Here is a 9,627-nt window from a genome sequence, read left to right as displayed (position 1 = left end):
CCTATAATTAAATTCATTTTAATACACCCAAAACAACATTGCACTATGAATTAAAATAAAGCATACACCAAAGTGAAAACGAACCAAAATGCAACAACAACAACAATAAAAATTAATGTTTTAAAAATAAATTTTTAATAAAAACATTTTTTGCTTATTTTTTTTTTATTTATCATTCTAGAATACTAAAAATTTTATACTACAAATGAATATTAAAAAATTATTTCATTAAAAGTGTCATTGAATCACATGTATGTATGTGCGCCAAAATTACAAAAAAAAATTTCAAAATCAAAATACGTACATTAAAGAAACAACAACAATTTAATAATTTTAATGAATCATTTAATTGAAATTCAACAAACAAGAAACAAAAAAAAAACTTTTTAGAATTTTTATGAAAAATTTCATTTATTGAAGGTTTCGATGAACTTCTATTTTACATAATTATCGCGTCAATAATATGTTTTTATTATTGTAATTTTTTCTCTTGCCATTATTACATATTTGCATATCGTTTTGTGTACACGATGAACGTGAATAATTTATAAATAAATTGAAAAAAAAATTTAAATATTATTGGAAATAAAAGTAATATTTAAAACAAGATCAAGTAATTGCAAATTAATATAAATGTAGGTATCCTAAGTGCCAAAATAAAGGAATCAAACACGAATGGCTTACTTAAATATTTATCGGTTAACATGACCCAGCAGAAATAACCTTCAATTTATTATAATCGAGGCTTATCAACTTTTTTTAACAGAAATTTAAGAATTTTTCAAAAAAATTTTTGGTGTTATTCAGTTGTAATAATCCGGTAAAAATTATTACATAATTGTGCGCAAGAATCAATCGTTTACAATCAATTTTAATAAAGTCCCATAGATGTATGTGCATTCTATATATATAATAGTAATGAAACATAATAATTAACAAAATATTCTAAATTCAATTTATTTAAACTTGAAAATAGTAAAATTGAATTATAAAAAATATTTAATTAAAAGTGAATATTACCAACTATACAAACATATATGTAAAACAAACAAGACTGATAGACGACCTATAAAATTACATGGAATATAATTATTTTATTAAAATGCAAGTCTATTATTGAATATCATATAAAATGTATACTAAATTTTCTATTTAAAATTTTCTATTTATTTATTTACATTAAAATTTAATTAACAAAATTACAATTCAATAGAAAAAAAAAGACGAAATAAATTAAATAAATATAGAACAAAAATGCTGAAAGAAATAATTAATTAAAATTACTTACTGTGTATAAATGTGTACGTATGTATTTTATATAATTTCATAATAAATGGTAAGTTGCAATTTTATTACAACATATTGTTTTTGACTATAAAAATATTATTTGTATATTATTCCTTTAATTCTTATTAGATACATTAGAAGGCGTTATTTTCCAGGAATTTTATTATTTTATCGAATAAAAATGTTCAGATTCCGAAGCAGAAGTAAAATTTTCTAACATTATTTTGTTTAAATTACATATTGATAAAATTAGTCTAATCGTATGAGAAAACACAATCGCAGTCATTATATGTCGTCATTTTTTGGCACAAAAAATCTGCTTATAAATTTCACTTTGTGTTCGTCTATCCATTCATGAGTCTTTTAGGCACAAATGGATATTATTATAAGAAGCTCATTTCTCTAAGAAAAAATATTTAACTATATTCCCTTCTATAAACAATGACGTTCAAAGATTTATGCTATCTTTTTCTAAATGCTATTTTTTGATAAATGTATTGTATCATAACTACAAAAATACGCTTAATATCGAATATATGTATATTATCTGATATTAACATCTTTTTGAACAGGCAACAGAATTACGATTTTTCTGTTCTATTGCAAAATAGCGCAGAAAAAAATATTACCGTCGATATTAACCGTTACCTTAAAATCATTTTCATTATTTAATTTTAAATATTATAATGGTAATTTAGAGAAATCTAAGGTGATAACAGCTTGTAGTAATTGATAAATGGTCTTATTTTATTTTCCTTTTTGAATTTCTCTCAAAATTGCCACCAAAATTATAATTATTCCACAAATCAGCCAATTAGACGTCGAATTCGACCATTAAGTATATTAACGGTTGTTTTAATTTTCTAATTAAAAGAACTATTATAATTAGAAAGCTCTAATGGTTCTTTTGACTTATCCCAAGCGTATGCAACAATATTTTATTGCATAGGATCCTTTTGGTATATTATTGATAATAATTTCAATAAAAGAGAACTTAAGAACATTTTCACTCTCTCAAGCTAATTGGGCTACTTTACAGACTATTGCTTTGTTTTATGAACTAGCTATTTGGACTTCCACTTTGTTTTGTAATAGCAAAATTAACAATTACGAATTAAATTAACGAAATAATTCAAAACAATTCGTGTAAGGTTTCTTCACAATGTGTGAAGTTCTTCTTGATTTTTTTCTGAAATATTTTTTCTAAATTTTTTCTTAAAATTTTTTATACAGTTTTTAATGTGTTTTGAAAGTAAATTAATGTGTGCCAAAAAATTATCTAAAGAAATCGTAAAAACTTCAAGTTTAAAGATATGAAAATAGAAACAAGATTGTAAAAGAGTAAATTGTTCTGCTGCTCTAAAATTAAAGAATTGTTGAAAATGAAATTCATCCATATTTAGGAAGAAATTGAAATCCTTATACAGGATAACATTTTATGTTACGAATCCGAAATAAATTTTCTGCTTTTCTACAAATAAATTTATATGTGCTTACATCAAAAATGCAACTAATTTTCTTATTTCTAACTTAGTTAATTTTTACTAAGCATTATTTACTTTGAATGAAGTTTTGAATTTTTTTGCGGATAAATTTCGAAGAATTTTACAAATTTATCAATCCGTTTGTAATATTTAGATAATTAATAAATTTAGGGATCTGAGATTAAGTAAAGATAAGCATATAATTCTAATATCCTTACTAATAATTTAAATATTAAGTTAGGCTACACGAAATTTGTTAAGCACTATGTTCAAAATAATAACCCACCATTAATATGCAATACAGCTTGAACAGAACTTACTTATGAAAGGAGAAAATCATTAGAAATTTATTTGAATTTGACTGTGTTTATGGTTACGTTTGCATAATTATGTACTTATTCCAAAATATATATATATACGAGTATATCGATAAAATTTCTCTTATTTGAAATTTAAGAATTAATAAAATTTTTCAGAAAACAGGAATTTTATCTATTCTTTAATGAATAATTAAAAAGATAAAATTGGGTTTTCAAAATGAAGTCCTTTTAAGGATTAAAAAGAAAATATATTTAATTTTTTTGTATTTCGTTGATACAGGATATTGATTAAGGGGAAAAATAAATTGTTAAAAAATTAAAAGGGAAGGTTGAAAGATTCTCCCTTCTTTTATTTTTTATTGTTTACTTTTGTTTTTGTTGCTTTTTTAATTTTCGAACCGAATAATAGGCGTTCATTATTTTTCATCAAAAAAGATTATTATAAATACAATATTAATATCTTGGAATACGATATTTTATTTTAACATTGGCATTAGATACACTCAAGTATTTATGAAATTTTGAAACCGTTGTCAAATATTTTACTTTAAGCTTCATCTTTTAATACCTGCAGCCTTGAGAACTTATTAAAAATGTATTTAATTATTATAATATAATTCAGATAAGCATAAACAGTTAGTCTCTGCTACTCGTATGTAGTTTTTATTGTTGTTCTCTGTATTAAATATTTAATTTATATAGTTTATCGAAGAAATTCTCGGGGAAACCAAATTCAAATAATATTAAATGTTTTTTAATTAGATTAATTTCTAGCAAGCGAGTAGATATTACAAAAAGGTTTAAAGAAGTTTTTAAGTCTGTGACTGAACTCAAAATTAATGTAATATTGAGCAACAAAGCAGTTTTTAAAGCAATAGATGAAATAATGGAAAATAATTTTTTCACTCCTTTAAAACCTAAACCAAAAAACCAATAAATGCCATTTCAAATAATCGGAACAGAAAATTAACTGAGCTTAGAATTTACATCGAAATTTGACAATTTGCTACAAAATATTAAACAAAATTAAAATCTGTTAAATGTTGCTTTTCCAAAGAAAAAATTGTTTTCGCCATTTTGCTTTTAACAAAACTGACAGATGCTAGCATATACGAATTTTATTAGGCTTATATTAAATCTAATATTTTGGCTCCTTACAAAAGATTTATGTTGCAACTCAACTTAATTATACTAGTGTTACGGTTATGCAATTTAATTTAGAATGACTTAAAAACTAAAATCGAAAATTCATCAATTCGTAACTCAAAAGATTTACTCAAAGGGATTTCTACCCCTAGTTATTAGTGTATAGTTATTATAGTGTATGTATACCATTATTTGCAAATTATTTAAAACAATTAATTTGAAAGGGTTTGATTTAATAATTAGTTTGACTTTGATGGCGGTTGGCGATAAAATAGGAAAATGGAAATATAATTGGAAAGATGTCAAAATATATTTAAAGTCTTAGGATTAGTCATTGTTCTCTTAATATCATTGATATATTTCCGTTTATAATCGCAATGCAATGTTGAAATTAATTAAGAATAAAATAAGGATTTGATGTATTAAAATATGTTGTTGTAGATTGGAATAATTTTACAATATGGCAGTAATATTTTAATAAGAAAAGTCCCTCTCTGTTTACCATTAAAAATCAGCACGATTAGAACTACTAACTTGGGAATCGTTGAAAAGGTCTACCAAATCTCTATAACATTTGTTCAAAATATTTTTGGACATGCGTCTTTCTCGATCCTTGTCTTAATTTTTTCTCAAATTTTCAAATTTTTATAAATCGAGAAGGTTGACGTACAGCAGAAAAAGATAAAAAATTCTTGTTATGCATAAAAGTTTTGGACGCAAACTTTGCAATTTTTGTCAAAGATTGTTAAGATTGCAATTAATAGCTTAAAATAGTATTCCTTTTATAATAGATAAAATTTTCATTTTTAAAATTTTTAGTTAAGATTAAGTTAACCTAAAATAGGCGGATGTTTAATTTTTCACAAACCAAAATAAAGTTCCTTCTTTGCTAATTTGAGGAGGTCCTTTACAAATTTCTCATTAATTTTAAAAAAATTTCCACAAAACTGAAGTTGAAATGCTTGTTTTTTTGAAGCACGTCTTTTAAAATAAAAAGTAATAAAAACAATTAGAAATTTTCCATAACTCCACAGGTTTTAAAAAGGCAAAAAAAAATTGTACAATAAACTGAAACATAAGCAAAAATTTAAAGGAAATGGATTAACTCCTCCATTGATTCATTTTTTCCAGAGTATCTCCGACTAACACCCACTCGCATTTTTGAAGGTTTTGTTTTGATTTTTAATAATCATTTTAAATTTGTTTGATTTGGTATTCAGCGACTCAACCCAATGGTTTGTCATATAGCACTTTTCTCCAAAACAACTAAAAATACTTTTTTAAAAAAAAACTGTCTTATATATATATATATATATATAATTTATTCTTATTAAGACGATCAAATTATAATTTCAAAGTAAAAAATTATTGTACATTTTATTGTAATAGTAAGGCTGTAATGAACAGGAACTATATAATATGTTCTCTATGGTGATTACCTGTAATGCAAGTAATATTTTCTAATTTATTCCTCTTGACCTTGCATATTTCTCTTAGAAAATGCTGTGCAAAAAAAAACTTGTTTTTTTTTAGGACAATAACGAAAAACGTTTCGAAGAAGAAACAGGAACGAAATTCGCGTTTTTTAAGGATTTCTTTTGAGTAATTTCATATTATAATCGTCATATAAATCCGACATTATTGCCAACAATGTTATTAAATTAGTAGTATTGAATACAGTACCTAATTAAGGTACAAAATATCTGCCCACATCATAGTTATATTCTCCAAATATACACTCCATATAAACTGAAAATTAATTATTCTTCATTTATACATCTCTGCACATTTATTAATTATTTAATTAATCTTATTTCTGTAATACAACAGAGCAATTTAAATATAATTAATTTTTGTCTGTAATTCTGTCCACATTCAGTTGTACATGATAAAATCTTTTATGAATTTAATTTACTAAATGTATTAGTTAAATTACAACATTACACAAAGGAAAAATTTTGTAATGGCTATCATTTTATGGTCAATTGTATTTGGATATTCAAGTTATTATGGATGATGGGAGTTAATGATGTCATCATTTCATCACAACATACTTATAAAAATGTACTGCTTACATGATACAATTTCGCATCTTTTTTTGCATATTTTGGGACTTTTCTTTTGTTTTAATCTTTAATTGATTTTTGTTTTGAGAAAATATTTTATCTATTTTGTATTTGTCATTTAATATTTCGCAATTATATTTTTGAATATAAAAGTATAAGTTTAAAACAATCATAAAAAATTTCCCGAATCTATTTTCATCACATTGAGAATTCCAAAAAACTGTACTTTTGGTGACAATAAACCTCTTTTGGTTCATTTATGTATTTGAAAGTGTGATATTAAAGCGTTCATATTATAATTCCTATAATTTCCAATCTATTATTTCACATGAAACAATTTTGGGTAATTCCATCAACAATAAATGATAATAATTTATATTTCATTAAATATTTAATTAAATGTTTTAACTAATAACTAGCTAGTCAAAATTTTAAAATTTTAAAATTATCTTTAAAGGAAACGAATTTAATTCGCTAGCTATTTATTTCTTTAAACTTTTCCTTTTAAAAATTTTGCATATTTTTAGGATCATACATTTTATTTTAACATTGATTGACGTAACCTTCAATAGAGTTTTTTCCTGAAATTATAAAAAAAATCTATAAGTAGGTATACATACACACTTAACTGTAAAACCTTATATAAATTTATGTAAAAGATTTGATAAAAAAAAAAAAGAATTTTTTGAGTTGCAAGAGTAATGAATTTGTAAGAGTGTTTGTTAGCGAATCCCTGGTATTTTTCTAAACTAATTTTCTTTTGGTTTAATTTTGATTGTAAAAATTTAACGATTTAGTAAAAATTGAAAAAGAGTTTTAACAAACGTTTTTCTAATATAGCTAATTTGTTTTTTTTTTTTTATTTCTGTTGATGGCACATTTTAAATACAGTCCTCACACAAACTCTTCCGCCATTATAAAATAAAAGCATTTTTTGGTAATGTAAAAAAAATCGAAATTTCATATTATATTTGAAAGCCTGTATTCGGTGAAAATAATTAGAGATGCTAAAGTCAATTGAGAGCCAATTTATGAATGGTTGCAGTCATATTTTCCGGATTTGGAAAGCATGAATTTCCTTTCCAGTAGTAATTTTTTTTGTAAGGATTTTGGTACTGAAATCAAATGACAACTTATTGCAGTGTGAAAAAGCTTTTTAAGAACGTCAGGATCCCCGGATTGTTTTTTTGTCTGCTACTAAAATAATTTTTTTAGGCATCTCTGTTTTTCTTTTCGATTACATTTTTCTTACATAAAATTATAATTAATATTAATTGAAGAAAATTACAGAAAACGTTCCATAAACTACACTATAAAAACAAAATATTTCCGTACAATATTTAGACACTACTCGTAAAATGTCAAATATTCTTATGCTAAAAGTAATATTAAACCCTTTTCTATTTTGCTCCCAATTAAAAGTTTTAATTGGGTGGGGTCCAACAAATCTGCAAGTAATTATAATATTGAATAGTTTTTGAATTTTTTTTCAAAAATCATTATTGTAATAGTTCTAAACGCATATTAGACTGTCTATTAGGAAAGAAGAATAATCGAATGCTATTATTAGTATATTATTTAATACTTATTTTTTTTTAATTTTATTAAAAACGAATAAATTTAAAGCTTTATTGCATCCTTGAAATCCAGGAAATTTTAATTGTTTTATCTACGAGTATGCATTTTATTTTTTTAACAGATAGTTAGACTGTATTTTGTTCCTTTCCCGATGATATTTTGTAAAAAGCTTAACAATAAACAAATGTCAAGAGTTACAGAATGCACTAATTAAACCATGTTGTGCTCTTTATGAAGTTGAACTTATTACTTTTTGTCCTTTCATATTGAAAGCAAAATATTGAAAACAACTTATGCACCAAGAACTTATTAAGCGTGTTACGTCAGTACAAAAATTATTATTTAAAATGCTTTATTCTTTAGTTATAATTTCACTTTTACCAGTCTCTTGAAAGAATTTAAGTTGGCTTTTATACAGTTTATTATTTGTAATAATCGTAGTGGTTAATCGCATCTTTTTCGAAAATTAATAATGGAACAAAAAATATTTGCTATGAAAATAATTTTTCGGCAATCTTGTGAGTAAGATTTACTAAAAATTTAGCATTGCTAACTTCCAAATATAAATTTTAAGCTTTTGAACGTGTAATGGGAACACTAACTTGTTTCAAGCCATTAAGTATTAAGCCTTTTTGAAAAAGTGAGTAAGGATATCAATAGACTGCCCAAAACCTTTTTTATTTATCACCTTTTCCATGTTGATTGTTGATACCTTACCACAAAAATTTGTTTTGCCTAATTGCAAACTGATAGTCCATTAACAACATTTATTTTCGTTTGTGTTAATTATATGTAAATTGGTGTATTAGCCTTTATAAGAATCAATTAGATGTGTATTATATTTTCACACTCAAACCCATATACATATGTACACCAATTTTAGCTATGTATACACATTGTTTTTTATTTTATTAAAGGACCATAAAAGTAGGGTTAATTGTGGGTTCACAATCAATAAAATTTCACATTATCGGCGGATCTATTTTTAATTTTTCTGAGGTTAAAGGGCTTTTAACATATAAGTACATATAATTTTATTTATAGAGATTTTTTTTACATTCCATTTTTGAAAATTGTACCCATGTTATTTATATTTTGCCTTTTTTGAAGTAAATGTATAAAATTTGGGCGTTTTTATGTTGGGTTATAAAATAATTGATCAACTAATTAATGAACACAAAATGATGGAACCAAAATAGATAATTTTATCAAGTTTTCACTTTAAAATGGTGAGATTTTAATAATGTTTCAATTATAAACGTTAGATTCAATGAAAAATTATATATTAAATGAAATGATATACCTTAGAGTGAAGGAACCAAAATGAAAATAATATTAAATGTACATTTAATTGCAACATTGGAACTATATACTCGCATATACCTACGTAGATACTATTTCTGTAAGTTCAAGGCCTGATTAATAATATTTTCAAGTAATATCCATAAGCTTCACAAAAACAACATGCCAAAATGCCAGAATGCAATGAAGTTAAGACTGTTAATATTGTAAATCACGTTAATCTACGCTCACGCTTTTTATAACAATGCAAATTTACGATTTCAACTCCAAATTCCGTGGAAAAGGTTCAAAGAGGTATAAGTCCATATTGTGCAAAAGTTATATTAGTTCATAAAGGGGAAGCAAAACTTGTGCTGACTTAAGAACAAACTTAATTCTAATCTAATACCCGAACCGAACAAAATTAGAGAGTTATGCCATAATTTTTACAGAAAAAGAAGCCTA

General features: G+C 24.3%; 1 protein-coding gene across 1 annotated transcript in view; it reads left to right on the top strand.

Annotated features, from left to right (window-relative positions):
- The first annotated feature begins 1,238 nt into the window (after positions 1–1,238).
- LOC129610792 (high affinity cAMP-specific and IBMX-insensitive 3',5'-cyclic phosphodiesterase 8) overlaps positions 1,239–9,627 on the top strand; it is a 114,912-nt gene continuing 106,523 nt past the window's right edge. The window contains exon 1 of the mRNA XM_055523509.1: positions 1,239–1,336. The gene's annotated coding sequence lies outside the window, so the exon portion shown is untranslated. The remainder of the gene's footprint in view (positions 1,337–9,627) is intronic.

Source organism: Condylostylus longicornis, unplaced genomic scaffold, assembly GCF_029603195.1.
Source record: "Condylostylus longicornis isolate FDR11 unplaced genomic scaffold, ASM2960319v2 ptg000048l, whole genome shotgun sequence".
Lineage (NCBI taxonomy): Eukaryota > Metazoa > Arthropoda > Insecta > Diptera > Dolichopodidae > Condylostylus > Condylostylus longicornis.
The sequence above is the reverse complement of the archived record's forward strand: the minus strand, read 5'-3'. Positions and strand labels throughout refer to the sequence as shown.